Raw genomic sequence first — 21073 nt, forward strand, 5'->3', positions numbered from 1 at the left:
TGGATATATTTTGAAATATTTGTACAGTACATTTACAATTTACTTAAATGTTGTGTGTATGAAGCAAACACCTTACGGCCTTTAATTTCACAATCCCTGTACCCCAGCACGATTATCGGACAGTTCACTTTACAAAATCCTCTAACTTTGCAGTCTGAGAAAGAAAAGTAAAAACCAGTCTTCACGATAAAATAAGCATCAATTTGTAAGAAGACATACGTTGACATTTGATCTCTGTCTGAAAACCCAGCAAATGTAACAAGATAAAAAAACTATATTTGAATGCATCTTTTATTTCCCCTTCACTTTCTGAATGAGCATAACACCTGTACCTTTCCAGCTCCTGCCCTCTCGTCCTCAAAATAGCTCGCCCTGACAAAATCTGACTCGCCATAGCGACTGGGAGAGTAGATTTGTTGAGGCCTGTTCGTAGGTGCTCTACAGCATAGCTAAAAACTGTTGCCAACGCCAATAGGTCCCAAAGGTGTGACCATTTGGTTTTGTCAGTGTTTGTTGAGGTGATGATTGCTGTCTGATTTGTGACTTTTGATAAAATACTAAGCTTTGTAATAGTTTCCAACATTGGTATTCGAGGTGGGGTAGCCACTGAAGGCCTGAGCTAGGCTTGAGCCAAATGCATGGCTTTTGCTTAGCGTGAGGTCCTCTTGGACCCTCAACCACAAAATGAGCTGAGCCTTCGTTTGACTTCTGCCTGCCACCTGTGCTCTCACCTCATGCGCAAGCAAATAAAGAAAAAGCATTGTTTTTTTTTAATGTAAAACCAGTGAGAAAGAGACGCCCATCTAGAGGCTAAATTGCACTAGATGGGATGAATTCTGCCTGCCACCAAACGATGTGATCCTAGACAAATATTTTATTGCATCATGCCCCCTTTTTCTTCATTATCGGTAATGAGAGTATCTTGAAATTTATGAGTTCTGGATGTGTGCTGTACAAAAACCTCTTTTGCATTTAATTTAATCAAATATAAAGTAAAGTAAAGTCCACATTTGTAAAGCGCACAATCACCCGTAAGGGTCTCTAGGCGCTGGGGGCCGTCGGGAAGATTAAGCGAGCTATTGCCCAGAGTCACATGGTGCTGGGCTAACCTGCCGCCGGAGCCGGGGATCGAACCGTGGTCCCCAGATTCCAGTGTCAGTCGCCCTGGCCGCGGCACCACACCTCTTCCATTATAGAGTATCTTCCAATATAGTGTTTCTCCTTGTATAATAATTACATATGCCACATATAACGCGTGACTTGCCTCTTAGTTCAATAAAGCATTTTCAATAGGTTGAGGGAGGGAATGTTTCTAAGTTCATGTTTAATAACTTTTACTAAATTCTTCTCAATGCAGTGATATAATCTGATATACTCCGGTGTAATCCAAACACTCGTTAAAGAAATGCACTTTCTTTTAATTTTGAAGAGGCTTTACCACATTTTTAGGTCTCGCCAGAGAGACCTATTGTCAGCGTGATGCCTCCCAAGGGAGACAGACCGGGGCACGAGCTGATTGTGGTCTGTGGACGCGCACGTCCAGCCACGCGCACATCTCCTGTCCCGAGGCAAAAGCATGCAGTTTCACTTTCGCGTCGACACTGCACTTACACCAGGCTTTTAGTGGACACGTAAACAACACAGCATTCAACATTTAAGTCTTTAAATGTTTTAAATGTAGATATACCCCACTTACCAGCAATTGTGGTGACTTTGCGCTGGTCTCGTGTCTTCATCGGCATACTGCAGCACCGCGAGGGCCTCAGTCTTGATCACAGGAGCCCCCTAAAGTCTGCATCGCCGCCACTGTGCACGAGCCGCAGATCCAGGAACAGCGCATGCGCGAGCAGCCCTCGCGCTCCTATCCCCCCTCTGTCTCCTCCTCGGCCCGGATGTGGAGCACAGGTGCCGTGATGCTTGTTTCCATTCCACCTAAAGCCCTGTTCCGCTCCGGTGAGACACGCCGGGCAACTTTTCACTGCCGCTTCTGGGAGGAATACAGAGACGCATAATAAACAGATGGGGAAGAAAAATAGGATAGATTGTGAAAGAGTCAAGGTGACCGAGGGAGTGAGAAAGAAAGAGGCAAAGAGAGAGGGAATGACAGAAAGTAAAAGAAAATGCACGAGTGAGATGGGAAAGCCTGTGTGAGAGAGAGAGCGAGGGTGCGTGTGTTAGAGAGAGCGAGCGGGGAGAGGCACTCGTAGTAGCCAGGAAGGAGGGGACTGCTCAGTGTCCTCTGATCCTACTGAGCAGTTTGGCAGACTGCATCAGGGAGGTGGAACCGCGATGGATGCGTTGGGGCTGGCCGTGGGGGCCGCTACTGTGCTGGTAATTCTGCTCATAACCCAGTTTATGACACTCCGACGTGCTGCAAGCAAACTGCCTCCGGGGCCGACCCCTCTCCCCATCCTGGGGAACCTGTGGACGCTGAACTTTACCCTGCATCATGAGACCCTCCTGCAGGTACGTGGAAGCCTCAAGGTGAGCCGAGAGAGCGCACTACGAATGCCTTTCTTACATGGTGAAGTACTAACCCCATCTGTTGCACTGAGGGGTTAGAGACGAACTGAGCTGACGACTGAGATCCTGTATAGGAGCACTGAGCTCCATGGAAACGTCCAATCTCCTTTTAACCTCTAGTAGTTGGTATTTGTGGTGTGGTGTGGTGAGATTATGGCCGCAAATACGCAGATTCGGAGTTAGCGACCCTAAGAATTCGTTGTTTTATGTATGAATCCTGGGCTTTAAGTGGGTCGGTTCCCGTCGGTGCTGAGCGGTCCTCAGCATGCCCTACGCGAGCCGACACTTCGGGTCACCAATTCTAAAGCAGACAAATTACCCACCACACAACGCCTTCTGGGCAAATTGAATAACCAATAGCAAACACTGCACTGTGACAATCCTTTTTGTGAGGATAGGGTTCAGGGTGTCTATTAGGATGAAGATAGAGCACCATAAACTCCGTTCCTAAAGAAGATACCTGCATTCCTAACCAGAGCAGACAGTTGCAGATCTGCAAATCTCAACAGAATAACCCCATGTCTTCTTACGTTTGTTTTTCCAAGATGCTGGGATGGCTGAATGGGGCAAGCTGCATTTAGTATGTCAAATGTACAGAGCATGGCCAAGGTTAATACGTGAGGGTTTAATGTGCTAATGCATGTAAACAGCATGAATGTGTCAGCACATTAACACCAGACCAATTGGCTTTGCCAATGCCATTGCTTCTTTACTGCAGATCCATGGCACTTCGTAATGGGGCCAGACTAAGAGCCCCTGCAGCCTCCTTTGGGTTGTCCCATGGCCCTTCACCAGCTTAGCTTCAATCATCACGTTAGCCGTTAATTGGCAATTCAACCGAAGACCCTGCAGACGGCCTTCACCCCTTCTCCAGCGCATGGATGCCCCTAGGCTCGTAAATCGCGCTTTACAATTCCCAATAACATACCATAACATTCACCGCGGCAAGTCAGAACAGTGCCATGTCACTCTCCTGTGTGTATTCAGCAACATTCTGTATTTTTTCCAGTATGTTTTCTACAAAACATTTACAGTAGTGTTATCTGTAACCTTATCTTAAAGGTGCAACAATTCTGATGGTATTAAAATAATGTATGCAATATGAGAAAGTGTCACATTGTAAGTTATCTTGTGCATCCTCCCTCCCCCCCACACGCACACAACGGAAACAACTTGAACTGCATTATGGTAACTAGTTTAGGCGTGTATTTTTGCAGACGTAGGCAGTGTTGCAATATCTGTGTTTTTTGCGGCTGCCAGTGCTCTGGCACACCGCTTTTTATCTTTGGCCAAATACCTGAGAGGATTCAGATTTTTGGTGACTTACTTTTCAACAGGAAAGAAGCATACGTCTCCCAAGAATGCCTGAATGGAAGGGGCCTATCAGCGGCTGGCAGCACCTTGCAGCACGACTCACCCAGCAAGATACGAAACCGCCCACAACGGGTGCTTTTCAGAGGCAATAGAAACATGCTGCTTGCTTTTATTGTGATTTACATGGGAAGCAGTTACATTACAACAAGCTCAGACTCATTGTTGGGAGAGTAAGTGATTTGCCCAGAATCACAGATTGTTGAGCAGGGGCCAGAGCTCGAACCTGGTTCTCCAGTTCGAAGGTCGGCGGCTGGGTGGGCAAAGTATTTAATTTAAATGCAAATAGAGCTGAACCACGCCCCTTTTTAGCTGGTTTTCTGTTTCACCACGCCAAACCCTCACCACTGGAAGATCTCAATCTGTTTACCCTGCTCAAGATGCTGAAAATGGAAGTACACATGGCAAGACATGGGAACCTTTTCTTAACTTGCCTTTTGCCCCCCCTGGTTTTTAGGTCGACTAATTTTAATTACTCGAAGCCTATTATATCTGAACCAAAGTCTCTTGAACCAGCGGATTTCCTGCAATGCATGTGGTGCATTCGAGCATGAAGCTTCCCCATGTGGTGCATTCGAGCATGAAGCTTCCCCAGGCGCGCGACTGGCCTCGCACACCACCATCAAAGGCTTCTGCTCCCCCTCACTCACACCCCATCCCCATATGCTCCTTTCCTCCCTCCCACTCGCTCTCTCCCCCGCCCCCCACCCGACTTGTTTGTTGTTCTTTGCGGCCCGGCCGCGCAGCCAATGCTTGTTTTTTTCCCTTCTCTCCCAGAGAGTCTAAATGAGGTGATTTATGGTAGTTATCCGTCTTAAGGGTCATCCATCAACTTTTAGTTGCTAGTCAATCAAAGCAGCAGCGGTTTGCTTTGAATCTAGCTGAAACGTTGTCAGTCATCGCATGCAGGTATGATCTTTTGTGGTAAAAAACATTATCTCGCGCGCAGAGTTAAAGGAGCAGGCTCCGTTTTTTTTTTTTTTGTTTTTTTTTTTGATGACCAGGGTACATTGTGTATCCTATGAGGATGCGAACAAAATTGTAAAGTAAACATTTCCTTTGCATTTTTGACCTGCTTAGTAAAATGCCCTCGGGAGGGCACATAGAGGCCTGTAAGAAGATCTGTGCGGTGCCACATTTTAGAGAACTAAATCTCAGTTACGGTCAATAGTCTGTGTGGCTATCATACGTGGCCTGGTGAAGTTCTCTGGTGGTGGGCGCTTGCTTTCTGCACGTGCTCATTTCAGTAGGAGACTTGAGTCGGTGCCTGCAAACATTTCTTCTAAGCAATCTTCTTGGTGGATAAAGACTGGCACAAATAAACACATTTCCTTCAGAAAGTGTGCTGTGTTAGTAAGACAGTTACCAAACTGCATTTTCTTTCAAGAATGACAATTTTGAAGACAACAACGACCGAGATGTCTGTGTAACTCGCCCCTTCATCCTAGTGGCTTTGCTTGTGGGTTTGTCAGAAGGCTTCGTAGTCATACCACTTTCAACTTTTGGGGAGATTTTAAAAAGTGCCTTTTAGCAAATTTACATAAAGTAAGCCATCGGATACATATATTTAGTTGTCAAACATGATCTGGAAACCGAGAAAAGTGCTCAACTGGTTAAGTCCTGCCCCCAAACCTCATAACATGGGGTCTAATCCCTTTTTTCTATTTAGAAAAAAAAACATGATTCTCTGAAAACTTCCCTGTTTTCCTTTCGCTCCGATTGTAAATGTGTATTTTTTGTACTCGGCACCACCACAGCACCACTCAGCGCCACCACAGCATCACTCAGCGCCACCACAGCATCACTCAGCACCACCACAGCACGACTCAGCACCACCACAGCACGACTCGGCACCACCACAGCATCACTCGGCACCACCCCAGCATCACTCAGCACCACCACATTATCATTCAGCACCACCACATTATCATTCAGCACCACTCAGCACCACCACAGCACCACTCGGCACCACCACAGCACCACCACAGCACCACTCAGCACCACCACAGCACCACTTAGCACCACCACAGCACCACTCAGCACCACCACAGCACCACTCAGCACCACCACCACAGCATCACTCAGCACCACCACAGCATCACTCAGCACCACCACAGCATCACTCAGCAGCACCACTCAGCACCACCACAGCACCACTCAGCACCACCACAGCACCACTCAGCACCACCACAGCATCACTCAGCACCACCTCAGCACCACCCCAGCACCACTCAGCGCCACCCCAGCACCACTCAGCGCCACCCCAGCACCACTCAGCGCCACCCCAGCACCACTCAGCGCCACCCCAGCACCACTCAGCACTACCACAGCACCACTCAGCACTACCACAGAATCACTCAGCACCACCACAGCACCACTCAGCACCACCACAGCACCACTCAGCACAACCACAGCACCACTCAACACCACCACAGCATCACTCGGCACCACCACAGCTCCACTCAGCACCACCACATTATCACTCAGCACCACCACAGCACCACTCCGCACCACCACAGCACCACTCAGCACCACCACAGCACCACTCGGCACCACCACAGCACCACTCAGCACCACCACAGCACCACTCAGCACCACCACAGCATCACTCAGCACCACCACAGCATCACTCAGCACCACCACAGCATCACTCAGCACTACCACAGCACTACTCAGCACCACTCAGCACCACCTCAGCATCACTCGGCACCACTCGGCACCACCACAGCACCACTCGGCACCACCACAGCACCACCACAGCACCACTCAGCACCACCACAGCACCACCACAGCACCACTCAGCACCACCACAGCACCACTCAGCACCACCACAGCATCACTCAGCACCACCACAGCATCACTCAGCACCACCACAGCATCACTCAGCACCACCACAGCACCACTCAGCACCACCACAGCACCACTCAGCACCACCACAGCATCACTCAGCACCGCTCAGCACCACCACAGCACCACTCAGCACCACTAGGCACCAACACAGCATCACACAGCACCACACAGCACCACTCAGCACCACCACAGCACCATTCAGCACCACTCAGCACTACCACAGCATCACTCAGCATCACCACAGTACCACTCAGCACCACTCAGCACCACCCAGCACCACCACAGCACCACTCAGCACCACCACATTATCACTCAGCACCACCACAGCACCACTCAGCACCACCACAGCACCACTCAGCACCACCACAGCACCACTCAGCACCACCACAGCATCACTCAGCAGCACCACTCAGCACCACCACAGCACCACTCAGCACCACCACAGCACCACTCAGCACCACCACAGCATCACTCAGCACCACCTCAGCACCACCCCAGCACCACTCAGCGCCACCCCAGCACCACTCAGCGCCACCCCAGCACCACTCAGCGCCACCCCAGCACCACTCAGCGCCACCCCAGCACCACTCAGCACTACCACAGCACCACTCAGCACTACCACAGAATCACTCAGCACCACCACAGCACCACCACAGCACCACTCAGCACAACCACAGCACCACTCAACACCACCACAGCATCACTCGGCACCACCACAGCTCCACTCAGCACCACCACATTATCACTCAGCACCACCACAGCACCACTCCGCACCACCACAGCACCACTCAGCACCACCACAGCACCACTCGGCACCACCACAGCACCACTCAGCACCACCACAGCACCACTCAGCACCACCACAGCACCACTCAGCACCACCACAGCATCACTCAGCACCACCACAGCATCACTCAGCACCACCACAGCATCACTCAGCACTACCACAGCACTACTCAGCACCACTCAGCACCACCTCAGCATCACTCGGCACCACTCGGCACCACCACAGCACCACTCGGCACCACCACAGCACCACCACAGCACCACTCAGCACCACCACAGCACCACCACAGCACCACTCAGCACCACCACAGCACCACTCAGCACCACCACAGCATCACTCAGCACCACCACAGCATCACTCAGCACCACCACAGCATCACTCAGCACCACCACAGCACCACTCAGCACCACCACAGCACCACTCAGCACCACCACAGCATCACTCAGCACCGCTCAGCACCACCACAGCACCACTCAGCACCACTAGGCACCAACACAGCATCACACAGCACCACACAGCACCACTCAGCACCACCACAGCACCATTCAGCACCACTCAGCACTACCACAGCATCACTCAGCATCACCACAGTACCACTCAGCACCACTCAGCACCACCCAGCACCACCACAGCACCACTCAGCACCACCACATTATCACTCAGCACCACCACAGCACCACTCAGCACCACCACAGCACCACTCAGCACCACCACAGCACCACTCAGCACCACTCAGCACCAACACAGCACCGCTCAGCACCACCACAGCACCACTCAGCACCACCACAGCACCACTCAGCACCACCATAGCACCACTCAGCATCACCACAGCACCACTCAGCACCACCACAACACCACTCGGCACTCCCACAGCACCACTCAGCACCACCACAGCATCACTCAGCACCACCACAGCATCACTCAGCACCACCACAGCATCACTCAGCACCACCACAGCATCACTCAGCACCACCACAGCCTCACTCAGAACCACCACAGCCTCACTCAGCACCACCACAGCCTCACTCAGCACCACCACAGCCTCACTCAGCACCACCACAGCATCACTCGGCACCACCACAGCACCACTCGGCACCACCACAGCACCACTCGGCACCACCACAGCATCACTCCACACCACCACAGCATCACTCCGCACCACCACAGCACCACTCAGCACCACCACATTATCACTCAGCACCACCACAGCACCACTCAGCACCACCACAGAATCACTCAGCATCACTCAGCACCACCACAGCACCACTCGGCACCACCACAGCACCACTCGGTACCACCACAGTACCACCACAGCATCACTCAGCACCACCACATTATCTCTCAGCACCACCACAGCACCACCACAACACCACTCCGCACCACCACAGCACCACTGAGCATCACCACATCATCATCACTCAGCGCTACCCCAGCATCACTCAGCACCACCACATTATCACTCAGCACCACCACATTATCACTCAGCACCACCACAGCACCATTCAGCACCACCACAGCACCATTCAGCACCACCACAGCACCACTCAGCACCACCACAGAATCACTCAGCACCACCACAGCATCACTCAGCACCACCACAGCACCACTCAGCACCACCACAGAATCACTCAGCACCACCACAGCATCACTCAGCACCACTCAGCACCACCACAGCACCACTCGGCACCACCACAGCACCACTCGGCACTACCACAGTACCACCACAGCATCACTCAGCACCACCACATTATCTCTCAGCACCACCACAGCACCACCACAGCACCACTCAGCACCACCACAGCACCACTGAGCATCACCACATCATCATCACTCAGCGCTACCCCAGCATCACTCAGCACCACCACATTATCACTCAGCACCACCACAGCACCATTCAACACCACCACAGCACCACTCAGCACCACCACAGCACCACTCAGCACCACCACAGAATCACTCAGCACCACCACAGAATCACTCAGCACCACCACAGCATCACTCAGCACCACTCAGCACCACCACAGCACCACTCGGCACCACCACAGCACCACTCGGGACCACCATAGTACCACCACAGCATCACTCAGCACCACCACATTATCTCTCAGCACCACCACAGCACCACCACAGCACCACTCAGCACCACCACAGCACCACTCAGCACCACCACAGCACCACTGAGCATCACCACATCATCATCACTCAGCGCTACCCCAGCATCACTCAGCACCACCACATTATCACTCAGCACCACCACAGCACCATTCAGCACCACCACAGCACCACTCAGCAGCACCACTCAGCAGCACCACCACAGCACCACCACAGCACCACCACAGCACCACTCAGCACCACCACAGCACCACTCAGCACCACCACAGCACCACTCAGTGCCACCCCAGCACCACTCAGAGCAACCCCAGCATCACTCAGCACCACCACAGCATCACTCACCGCCACCACAGCATCAATCTGTGCAACCATTCAACAACTGGTTCAAATATATTCTCTCAATGTTTCAAGCTTTATTACAAATGTCACAAAAAGATGTTAATATTTCACTTCTGTTCTTGGATTTTCATCACAATAAAATACACTGAACATAATCTTCACAAAAGTTATTTACCAAAGTATAAGCTATTGCCATTATAAATTACAATCACTTTTATTTAAGTATTGATTATTTAAAAAAATTAAAAGCCATTGTTATTTGTAATATCAATACATCTAAGTCACGTAAATACAAAACATGTTGCATTACAAATGCTATAGGTGTCACATTTGCGAAAGTTTTAACTATTGGCATTGTAAATGACAAAGCTATTAATTTAGCTATTTTCAAAACCAACACATAAATAAAAAAATTGTCATTTACAAGACCAATAGCTCAAACTTTCATAATGCGAGACCTATTGCATTGCAAATGCTTGTTATATTATGTTTGTTGCATGATTTGCAAGGCAAACCTTTTCATGGCTTGGCCCTTGCACAGGCTCTTAGAACCAAGTCAGACCCATTGCTTGCCTCTCTCTTTTAATTAGTTGGCTCATCCACCTCTTTTTCGCATAACTACTTCTCATTATTGGTCTGTATGCAGTGTGAAGTGAAAAAATTCACATTGAAGAATATTCAGCTCTCGTCATAGTGAAGAGAAGCCCAGAAAGTATTACATCGAAAGAAGATTTTAAATTTTAAACTTTGTTTGAAAAACATTTACTTTCAATGATATGATATTTGAAAAAAATAGTCTGAATAATGTTAGGAAAATTCTAAAATTGTATGAATAATGCATCATTAGGTTTAGGTGAACAAAAATAAAAAAGAATATTTAAAAAAAAGAATTAAAGGTTAAGGAGCACTTTGAATTGGGATTGTTTTATGTTTAGGAAGTGCACTTGCTTATCAATCGTGTGCGGTTTTCCTAAAAAATTTGTGAAACCATATTGCCATTTGTCAACCAATCATGTAAAACCTTACTCAAGACTGCCCCAGCCATGGATCTGCTGGGACATACCTGACCAGATGAATGTCGTCCCTGCTTCATCAAATAAGTCTGGAAAGAGTGGACCGATCTTCATCCTGTCTGAGTGGTGACCAGGCATGGGTGCCCCAATTGAAAGACATAAGGGGGATTACCACCCTGGCTGACCCATGGATCCTGGGTGGAGATAGCCTTGAGCATTATAGTCCTCGATATTTATCAGAGGTCAAATGAAGCCTAGATAACTGTGGGATAACATAACTTAATCAGTTTCTAGAATCATACAGAGTTTACGGAGAATGGACTGGTTAAAACAAGTCCCCTATTTTTGCCTAACCTAATCAGGTTGATTTGGCATTCTATATTAAGATGCTGGTGGTATACTCGTGGCTTTTGGATAGATCTCAATTTCAAAGGGGACCAAGGTGCATTCCATCCCAGTATCTTTAGATTTCCTACACATAAGAACTTCCTCTGTGACCAGGTTTACAAATATAACACCTTTTCATGTGGTAATTAGTCTGTTGAAGGATAACCTTCGTGTGAAATGGCAAATGACTATCCTGTTGGGAGCACCAACAGCATGCCAACCCAATCCTTTTGAATACAGATAGGTGCCAGTTCGAATATTGGTGGTGTTTAGTTCCATACTATTGTTTCACAGAACTGAGATATTTTGACTGCGTGAAAGGATGTGTCAGACCACATTCAGGAGACCACAGGCCAGGACATGGCTACTGGTTCACAACTGTGGGGGTTGAGGCCTTATACAACTTCTGTTCTTAAGCCAGTTTTGCTATTGCTATCGCTCTCCAAACTGGACCAAGTTTCCACATTTTCCACACTTGTCACTCAGAAGAAGCATAGTTAAGCAGTCACAGACTTAGGGAGATTAGTATGGGGGTCATTCAGGCTTAGGAATAAATGCCACCTCCACCAACAGCGCATTCAGATCAATGCCTAGTCTAGTCCTTCTCTTTGTACATAAGACTATTACTTTATAACATAAAAAACATAGATTTCCGTAACACATTCAATAATACACGAAATTCCGGACTCACAGGTGTGAGTCTTTATGCTCTTAGTGGCCTCTGCTTATTAGGCTTTTACTGTCTCTAGTGGGTCCTGACCTTGTAGCACTTAGTCTCCTGGGCCTAGGTCCATTCAGCCTCTCATCAAATTTGTAGTAGCAGTGCAGAGCAATGTTTGCCCCCCCCTGCAGTAGCAGGATATCACCAACTTCAGTCGGGAGCCTCCACGCGGCACACAGCAGCCAATTGGCATTGCAGCCCTGCGTTTTGCCTTTTCGCTGCAGCCGGATTTCCCCAGCAGCAAGCAGGAGGCTCCAGGAGGCCTACAGCAGTCCTTTTAGAGGCTTCACGGCAGCCAGCTGCACTGCTCCATCAGTTGAAGGGGCTGCTGCAGGAGCAGAGACTTCTAATGGCTCACTTGTGGGTGACGACAGCAGATCAATTAAAAAAGAACAATTGACGGACAGAATGCTGATCAATGTCATACATTCACCCCAGTACAGAGAGCTGGGCCTAAATCCATCGTTATTTTGCTCACCAGGCCATTCCAGTTTGGACCCAGCCATATGCAAACCAGTCTTGACCCGTTGCCCAATGGGAACAGTCCAGCCCAAACTGCCAGGCCAGGTTCTCCATGGACTGGAAACAAGCATCATAGGACCGGTTTCGGGCTTTCATTTGTTTGCGTAGCACTTTTCACCCTAAGTGGGATGGGTATGCCGAGACGTGGGTCCCTTGCTGACTGTGCCACTGGATTCAAGATAACCTGCCTGATGAAGGGTAATAGCCAGAAACCGGTCCCAGGATGCTTGTTTGCGGTCCAGCGAAAACTTGGCTTGACCTGGACTGTTCCCATGAAGCACAGGGTCAAGACTGATGTGCAAATGCCTGGGTCTAAACTGGGGTGGCATGGTGAGCAAAAGAACAATGAATTTAACCCAGATCTCTTGACTGGGGGTAAATGTATGATTTATTCACCTGTTTGGACAGCAGATCTAGGCTTGATTCAGCACTCCAGTCGATACTTGACTCATGTTGCAGCTCCCTTGACTTTTTCTTCTTGGATGGGCCGGCCGCACATCCACAAATGGTAGTTCCTCTGTGCTTTGAACTTCGCTATCTTCGGCCCCCAGTGCCTAGAGGTGACAACCTCAGTTCTTCATGGGGCACCCCAAGGTACCTCTTGTATCACTTAGTCTTCAGAATTGGTCTGACCTAACAAAAAACTTGGCAGTTTTATGATCACACAGTCCACTTATAGGGCACACAGGCCACCCACCAGCAGACGTTTATCACAACTTTAGTCGAGTCCATCTCACAGACTCGCCACTCTGGGACCTGATGTCTACAACAGGGTTAGTCAAAGAAGATCGCACTGTTCAATCCGGCAATTCAGCGAGTCCTTCTGCACTTTTGCTTAGTTGGGTCTCTGTGAGATGGACCCTACACCAGGGTCAATTAAAGCAGTTCTTCCACGATCTGCTCCTCCTACAGGTCTCCTTGCTCGCAGCTAAAATGTCTTGCCACTCTGGACAGTCAGTAATTGATTCTTAAGGTCAGAGTTCAGGTGAAGTTCTCTTGTCTCAGGGGAGTTGGCTGTCAGTTTGACACCAACCCTTTGGCTGTATAGTAAGCAGTCTCTCAATACTCTGTGGTGTATTCTGTCTTCATTAGAAGAGACCACAACAACGAGCAACAGTGGTTCTTGAGCTTCCATCTTTATACCACCTCTGTAGGTGGCGAACGTTGGAGGTGTCCTGGCCAAGCCACCTTCAAGGCCTGGCCTTTTTCTGCAAAGATGCTCTGCCAGCCCACCTCTTCTCCAGGTAGAAGTACAAAGCGGTGAGAACAGGTTGCGCCCAGCTATTTATGACCCCCCTTTCAGATAGATCAGGAAGCGAGACAAGAATGTTGGCCCCTTCTGATAACTCCTTTCCTTAACAACAGATAATGCAGGCCTCACCTTGTACCCCCTTCCCTCTACCTAATGTCAGCTGCAGTCAATTACAGCCCCTTGTATCAGAAATGGCCCTGGAACTTCTAAAGAAAGCCTGTCACCTCTTTCTTCACCTTTGCATCTGGGTTGCCACTTCCTTCTAGGAGATGCCAGCAATACACTTGTACTGTCTGGAGAAAGCAACTTCGCCTCCATCTTGTACTGTGGTCCAGGCTCTGAGCTTTCAGAATGGAGCCCGCAGGCCTGTATCTCATTTGCGCAGCTTACTACTAACTCCTGCACACACGCAAACTGACAACAGACAGGATGTCACATTAATAATGTTGTGTTCATTAGGAGCTGCAGAATGTTTAGATGAATGGGCCAGTAGGTGTGTATTCATGTCTCACTGGTTAAAAAGCCTGTTACTATAATGTATTCCCACAGTATACTGCCACCTCCATACTCCACACCACTGAGGGTGCACTTGGTGTGCCCCTCCTAGTTATTGATTATGTCTGGAGCCTATCATTTTCAAAGATTGGGGCTAGGTCAGTGAGTGCATATAGGTTTAGTGTGTGGCATGACCAAAATAAAAAAACAAAGAACAACTGAATGCAGTTTGTGCACACATGACCGGGAGCATGACTGCGTATCGTGCCAGGGGCATTCTCGTCCCAACAATAAGTAATTTCTATCTTTGCCTCTCTAACCTTGTGGAAAACACACACTGTCTTTCAATAACATTAACTTGTAATTTGTTGTTTTATACAAACCTTCATATTGCATTTCTGTTGTTGCTATCAATAACAGATGTTACTCTTATCCAATTATTGGTACTGAATTTACTGACCTTGGAAGGATGGAAAGCTGGGACTGCCTTGCTGGTATTCGAAGTTGTGGCTGCTACTCTGTTCGTTGATCTTGGTTGCTAGAAGATGGGGTATAGTGTGGCATGTATGGGGTGAGATTTAGTGTTGTGCAGGAGTGAAGAGCGTTGAGAGATACAGTCATATTAGCTGATACTTGTAATTGTTATCCTTGGTTGGAAGAGTGTTAGTTTATAGTATGGCTTGTGTGGAAAGAGGTTTGCATTCCTCTTCAAGATCCAGTGTGGTGCTCCGATTATATCCTGAGAAAATTGTATCTGTGGTTAATTGTTGAGGGAAGCATTGGGGGGAAGAGTGTAATAATAATATAAACAATAGCCACCCATAGATAGTATCAAATCAATACCTTAGTTCAGCTAATAAAATAATTTCTTTACTAGCTTTTGTGACTGAAGATCATTTAATGTGGAGTGTAAAATCGAGGTTTGAAAACAACTGTGTTCAACTTATACCTCAACAAATCTTAGCTCTGTTCCTCTGAGCTCCCGTAAACTACAGGTAGAAATTAGAGTTGGGTAGTTGACTGCCATAGGGTGGGGGCAGAAGTGCTTCAGCTTGAAGGTGTTTAATTCCTCCATATACCTTCACATGCACCAGGCAGTGTTATGAATAACTTTTCTATTGAAGACTTTAACAGGTGTACATTTTAAGCGAAAACCCAGATAACTGGATGGAGGACATAGGAGTATTTTTCCATTACCCCCCTGATACAAGTTGATAACTAGTGGTTTACAACATCAACAACGCACAAAATTCCGTCTCTTGGATTTTCTTTCAATGCTTAACCTATGTTTGTTAAAAGACAAAAGGTAAAGCTTTAGCGGGGAAAATCTATCACAAATTTTCCATCAACAATAACACCTCAATTGCTATTGGATATATTCAAAATTTTACGTACAATACTGTTGTAATCTCTTTTCCTGTACTTGGTACATCAGTTATGTTTAACCCTGTAATGTTGGGGAGGTGTGCTGTAATCTCTTTTCCTGTACTTGGTACGTCCCGTCCACCCCTGCCCCTGTACCCCAGTGGACTTTCCATTGTAAGTCTACCTTAGAATGTTGGGAGTCCACAGAGATGGGTCGGAGAGTGGATGGCTAATAAAGAGTTCCAGAAAACTTACCTGGTCTGGTCACCTTTACTTTTCAACAAATACTTATGTATAGATACCTTCTACTGAACACCTCATTAAATCAAAATATGCGATGTGTATAGTACATATACTTTAAGACACATTTATTTTATAAAATGTAATATGACAAACTCCCAAAACCTTTCAAAAGAGCTATACACCATCCTTGTGTAAAGTATGTAGTTGTATCAAAAGATGGTCATTATATGATTATTCGAATGTGATCCTTATAGAGCTAGTGCACTGTAGCGGAGAGCATTGATTAACTTGTGTATAAGACATCTGATTGGATTTAGATAGCATTCCACAAATCTTCCTTTTTAATTCTTTGCCGCTGACTTCTCATATTATGTGGTCAAAACTTAACTTAGAGCCCATACTTACCACATACCTTAGTAGACCCCATTCAAAGTTTCACACTTCACTACATAAATTGTAAGACCAATCTAAATATGGTATTAACATTTTCCTAATGTCAGGTGGTTCCAGTTCATGACTCACTGTATGTGTCAGGCATGGATAATGCATTGCATTGTTGTATTGTACAGAAGTATTGATAAAACATTTCATACCCTGGTCAAAACTGCAAACTCCACCAATCGTCAGGGCGCCGCCCCTTTTGTGGTGCATGGTTGGAAGACCTTTGGATGTTGTATCACCTGTATGGGAGATGGTCAATGGGGTGCAATGAGATGTTTCAAGCACGGTGTGGAAAAAAATGTAGTGTCATCAGGAATCCTAGATTGTTTTTTGTTTATTTTTTTAATTTATGAAGGGATCAAGTTCCATAGCTAAGCCAAGTGAATTAATAAGAAACTGTGCCAGATCGCACATTTTTGAAGAGTGAGACTATCAAAAGTCCTTCAGAGAAACTGTAACTATAAGGCACACCTCTCGAGGAGTGTGTTTAGTAGGACACTCGATGCAGGAGATATTAATTGTGTCACCTTAAGGCCTCCTCAAAAGCTTGCTTCATTTTGAGCTGATCACTGACAGTACTGACCAAAGGTTAAGTCATGGTGAGGAGTGAATCATGTGACGAAGCATTCTACCTTAAGTGGGTGGGGGGTTTCATTCTTTTAACCCATGTTTCTAAGGCCCAGATGCATGAAAGGAAAATCTGGTCGCAAAGGGGCAGATTCTCAGAATCTGCCCCTTTGCGACCGGTATTTTTGCATTTGGGATGCATCATCCCAAATGCAAAAATCGCAATTTAAGGAATCTCTAAATTGGGATTTCTTAAATTGCGATTACATTTAAGGAATCGCAACTTGAGATTCCTTAATTGCAATGCAACAAAGTAAAAAAAATAGCGATTTCACTAATAGGGGGAGCAAATTACCATTTGCAAAATGGTAATTTGCAAAAACTTTGAAATATGCACTTTTGTGCATTTTTCAAAGTTTCATGTTGCGCGCACACACATGCCCTTAGGGCATGTGTGTGTGCAACATATGTGCACAGATTAATTTCAGGGGTGCAACAGGGTGTCCTTTGGACACCCCTGCACCCTTAAAATTGCATTCTCAATTTGCGATTCGCTAATTGCTAATCGCAAATTGAGAATGTCTTCCCATTCATTCCTATGGGCCTCAAGGCCCATAGGAATGAATGGGGAGGTATTCCTTAATTGCGATTCGCAATTTGCGAGTCGCAATTAAGGAATTTTAAGAAATTGCAATTTTTTTAGCGATTTCTTCATGCATAGCATTTTGCTATTCCTTATTAGCGAATCCTTATTTTTCGCTAATAAGGAATCGCAAAATGGATGCTTGATGCATCTAGGGGTAAGTTCCTTGCGTAGAAAGGCTTCGATAACCACACATGTAAATTGAAATATGGATCTGCCCTGGTAATTTGTAAATAAAACTTAACTACCATTATTTTGTACGGATATAAGAGAGGATAACCATTTAGTTTCTAACTCATCAATACTTCTGCAGACCTTTAAGCATGTGGAATATAATGCATATGACTGAATGGTTAGACTAACTACAATATGTAAAACACAATGTAGAACTACTGTTTCTAGGCTCTGTTCAATGTATAGCTTGCAGTGATTGAACGGTATCAGCAAGAATGATCATCAACTGGCCATTTAGCACACAAGGCAACATCGGACGGATTTTCAGGCAGTCAGTATAGTTATGGCAGGTTAAATGATAACGTGATGGCATTTAGGAGAGCAAGGTAAACACTGAGCAAGAGAAGAGCAACCTCTGAGGTTTCGGGCAGTCCAGCTTTAAATCTGAATACCTCTGAGGAGAAGGTCAGTGAGTTAAGCAGTCTGCCATTGAGGTAGAAGGCAATCCATTTTAGAGCAGTTATTGAACACCTATGTGCTCTTCCCTCTGTGGGAAGAATGATGATGAACCGTTTCAAAGGCCAGTGGGCGATGAAGTAGTAGTATCCCACTCCATTTGAGTCAAGGATAGTTTTATCATCCCAAGTTGTTAACAGCATGGCTTCAGTACCACAGGCAGGTGAAATCCAATTTGATAATCGGAGACTAGGGCTTTTTTGTCCAATAAATACTGATATTTGATTGTAAGTTGATCTTTCAATGTGTGCTTAAACATGGCTCATTAGTTATCATTGGTATTTGGAAAGATAGGTAAGATGTTTTCAAAACCGGTTTCGTGTAAGTAATTTTTATTTTTGATTAAAAATGTTCTAGCCACTAATGAGAGATGGATATTGGCTCCAGCCGGTATTTGAATTGGATGTTCTCGCGTGCATAAGCAAGTGATCCAGATGAGCCATGAGCTTTTTAGGGTTCACAACTTCTTCAGAGATTTCGTGGTTAAAACAAACTACTTTGGACCTTAATTTGTTTTGTGAGTTAGAGGATATGTACTTAAGGGAGTTTGTTTGCCCTCCTTTTATATATGTGTCTAGGTCGTTCTTTAGTAACAGCATTAGATTCTCTGACTTCCTGGGAGTGTGTTTCTCTCGAGTTGAGGCATTCAGGTTTCTGGAATAAATTCATTAATTATTTTATGCAGTTCTCGTACTAGGCAAGAGGTTTTTGAGAAAAGGTGGGAGTAAAGGCATATTTTGCTTTTTTGATGGTGGTTTTTATCAATCTGTCACTCAATTAATTTCTAGAGTGCATGGCTACTCCTAAAAGAGTGTTTCCCAGTGCTGTCCATAAAAGCAGGGACAACAGTAAGCTCAGAACCACCAGGTTTTCAGTAGTTTTCGAAACTACAACTGCAAAGAACACCTACAAAAGTTCAAGGTGAGAACATTCTACAAAGTAGGACCCGGAACAGCAAAATATATAGATTCTGAAATTGTGTTGCAGTGCCAGTTCGTTGTTACTGCTGTTAAAAAGCACAGGAAAGACCTGCAAGAAATGCATTTTATTTTCTTTCAGGTGTCATCCATCCAGAGTTCAGATTCATTGATCTAGCATTAAGGAGCATGCAGGAGAGGAAGTGAATAGATTTCAGTGGCCCTTTGTTAGTGTGTGATAGATAAACTAGGGTTCAGGGGAAAAAGAGGAAGCTAATGCAAGAGCATTATCAAACACAAGAAAGCTTAATAAAGATTCTACATGGTTTGAGGGAGAAGCAGATGAGGTTGAGTCAGGGCAGGTAGTTTAGGGTACGGTTTACGAAGGAGTGGATACATGAGGAAGAGTTGAAAGGGCCAGCATGCGGAGAAGAATGAGATGAGAGGGTTGTGGTGATGGAAATGAGGAGTTAAGGAAGAAATTGTCTTGGAGTCGGGAGAACCTTTAGGGTGAATGCAGGTACTGATGTGCTGGAGAGTGAGGGTATGAGTGAATGTGGAAGTTAGATTCTTTGATTGCCGATTTGCACTGTGGGATAATGTTAAAGAGTAAGGTATGTGCAGGGTGCAGAGATTGGAGAACTGGGGAGAAGAATGGGTTCGTTAAAGAGGATTAAAGCTGAGAATAGTGAAAGGACAATTGGAATGGTGCTTAATGGGATGGGGCCGTGAGGAAGTGGTTGGCAAGGGTTAGTGTAGCTTAAAGTAGTAAATTGGAAGAGCAGGCAAGGGTGTTAGGTGTGTTGAAAAGTGAGGGTGATGGTACTGTTGAAAGCACAGGATGGGGTATGGAGTAGATGTGCATCCTAGGAGGTGAGAGTGATAGTTTTTGGCACTGTTTCTGTCTGGATGTTAACATAGTGCCAGTTTGTTTGTTAACGTGGAGATTAAGTCTGAAGCTACAGACAGTAAGCTACAGGAGAGTACTTGTGTCAGTGGGTATGTTTGGGCCAGTGGATCTCAGCCACCATATTCTACCTGTGATAATTAAATGTGTTGTTTTAAGAAGGAGAAGTAGATGCTTGGCTTCCAAGGCACCACTGTTGTTGCAGCGTAATTCTGTAGCAGTGGAAACTTTGCCACCAGATCCGACTTGCATTATTAAGCTGCATTGTTGTAGTTTGTTGTAGCAGAAGCTCAGATTCCAAAGACTAGATGTTGGTGGTGGTTCTGGAATAGTGGGTGTTCAACCACCATGTTCCATTTGGACAGCTATGGGGTTAACCACAGTAGCTGATCTATGTGCTTCACTCAAATACAGAGGCGTTGCTACCCAGGGGGATAGCAGAAATAAATCTCTGGGGTTCATACAAAGTTGAGAGGTTTCAAGCCAGGATAGCCAGAGACAACCGCATTAGGTTGTCTGTGATGTCTACCCAGAATCTGACATCTTGTAACAAAGGTTCATCACTGATAAACACTGTTTTAGGTCTATGGGATCTACCTAAAAGTGAACATGTTGCCAACAAGGATAACCATAGACAACCACAGTAGTAGATCTAAGGGATTTAGGCAGAAGCAAATATGTTGCCACCCACTATAACTATTGGCAACCAAAGAGGCAGGTCGAAAGTGTCCACCCAGAAGTAGCATGTTACAGCCCAGAGGGGTGAATTGTGCTCCCAGACAAGATGCATAAGCTTGAAAAAAGCAGGGCATGCATTTCTGCAGGTGACAGCGTACACCTTCATGGTTACCTCACCTCATCTCTCAATCTTGGGGAGTGGGGGGGAATACATTTAACAATGGACTCCGTAATAGATAGATTTGGGCCC

General features: G+C 46.4%; 1 protein-coding gene across 1 annotated transcript in view; it reads left to right on the forward strand.

Moving 5' to 3' along the window:
- The window catches only part of FUCA2 (alpha-L-fucosidase 2), a 356935-nt gene that overhangs the window by 14172 nt on the left and 321690 nt on the right, over positions 1–21073 (forward strand). The gene's annotated exons all lie outside the window — the stretch shown is intronic.

The sequence above is a fragment of the Lissotriton helveticus genome, chromosome 6 (genome assembly GCF_964261635.1).
Source record: "Lissotriton helveticus chromosome 6, aLisHel1.1, whole genome shotgun sequence".
In the NCBI taxonomy this organism is placed as follows: domain Eukaryota; kingdom Metazoa; phylum Chordata; class Amphibia; order Caudata; family Salamandridae; genus Lissotriton; species Lissotriton helveticus.